This window comes from Oryctolagus cuniculus, chromosome 12 (assembly GCF_964237555.1).
Source record: "Oryctolagus cuniculus chromosome 12, mOryCun1.1, whole genome shotgun sequence".
NCBI classification, from domain to species: Eukaryota; Metazoa; Chordata; class Mammalia; order Lagomorpha; family Leporidae; genus Oryctolagus; species Oryctolagus cuniculus.
Window position 1 is genome coordinate 32,504,907 of NC_091443.1, and position 1,855 is coordinate 32,506,761.

Consider the following 1,855-nt stretch of genomic DNA (forward strand, 5'->3'; position numbering starts at 1 on the left):
CTCATGAAAATGAAATTTTTATGCTTCTCTAAGTTCAACTAAGCTAGCAAAAATAATGTGAATGATAAAAGAATCATATCTTTTATGTATAGATTGTTTAGGTCCAAATGAATAGAAGTCCCAATAACAGATGCAGAATGTGACAGAAAGATCTTTAAGACTCTGCCAAAATAACTCCAATGCAAACACACACACACACACACACACACCACACCAAAAAAAAAAAAAAAAAAAAGAGAGAGAGAGAGATAGTGAGAGTGAGAGAGATATTATTATGTAGACTTCAATACGATTAGTCAACAAGATGGCAGACTTGCAATGGATATAGCTTCAAGAAGACACTGGAGATTAGAATTTTTCCACTCAAAGACCTGAACTTCAAGGAAAGTATACTTGAAGACATTTCCTCCATATTACTTATGTAGTACAAATCTGTATGGCATAGTATATTTCTGAAAAAGCAATAGACATATTAAGAAAATAGACACTATTTCTAGGTCTAGGAATAAGAAGGCACCACTGATTTGAGGTTTTGTCCTGTCGTCATTGATAGTTGATTTTGAGTTGTTTATTTCAGCCTTTTCTTATTAGACTTTTTTCTGAGTAATGTAACTTAAGACCATTATTGCGGCTTACGGACCACAAACAAGACACATTCATAGTAGTATTTCATCATAGATAGATCATTCACAGTATACGTTGACAAGAAAGATTCTTTTTCCACCTCTACTTAGAATCCCTATTGCAGAACGACGTTCTTTATACCCTCATAGCTCAATTCTATGGAAAGTTCATTTGCCAAATTTTCAAAGTGGTACAAAAGAGGCCCTAGATTTATCCAAATTCCACCTGGTTTGAATATTTTCCATATTGTATCAATATAATCAATTACATTGTGAGCTGTATCTATGAAGAAACAGGTAGCAGTACAGTCCCAGGTATTGCATTCTGAATAAATCTCCTGCAGTCATAGAAAAGTTAGAACCAGGAGGAAGACTGTGGGGGTCAACATCAGGGAAAAAGATGGGTTGAATCTGATCAGCTGATCTCTGGTTATTGCTAAACTGATGGATCCAGGGATAAAGTTTGTATTTATTAATTTCAGAGCATCTGTTGAGTACAAAGTTGGAAGAAAAGAGCATTAAAAAACTCCATTCATTTCCTTGACAAGCATAACCTAGCGTAGCTATTTCCCAGGCTAGTCTTCCTAGTCCAGCACCAGGTACCAGAATAGTTACTTTAGAAGGATCCCATCTCTCTTTGGGAAAATTTTTTAAAATTTCTTTAACGATTGGCTGGTAGCAGGCATCCCTTTCTGCTTTCCCAGTTTCACTCCAGTCTCTCACAAACTGTTTCAATGTGGATTTTAACTTATCCATGTCAAACGTAGATGCTGGCATAATCTTTTCATTCCCATCTTCTCCATATTCTTTATTTTCAAGCATACGTACGCAATCATTCACAATGGTCAGTAGTATTTCTTGATTATGATCAATGCATTTTCGGATCTTGTCCAAATGTGGAACAAATTGAGGCAGTAGTTTCTGTTGATTAGGTGGAAGAGATCGAAACTGTCTTCCTGTTCGGTGTACTCGCTCATGCATACTGGTGCCGTATTAATAATCTTCCAGAAGTGCTCGCGCTTGAGCCTCTCCTCCTCCGTGCTGCGCGCGGTGGTCGACGAAACCTCCGCAGCCGAGCCCAAACACCCGGAGGAGAACTGCACTTCCACCTCCTCGCTGCCACCGTGGCCGCCGCCGCTTCCCCCGCAGCCTTCGGGCAGCTGCAAGGCAGGAGGCGGGGGGTGGGGGAGTGGGGGGGTGGGGGGGTGGGGTGGGGGGCTCGGTGGTTGCAT

At 40.3% G+C, this 1,855-nt stretch overlaps 1 pseudogene; it reads right to left on the reverse strand.

Moving 5' to 3' along the window:
* Positions 1–553: 553 nt before the first annotated feature.
* LOC100350935 (carnosine N-methyltransferase pseudogene) lies at positions 554–1,638 on the reverse strand (annotated as a pseudogene).
* Positions 1,639–1,855: the final 217 nt, after the last annotated feature.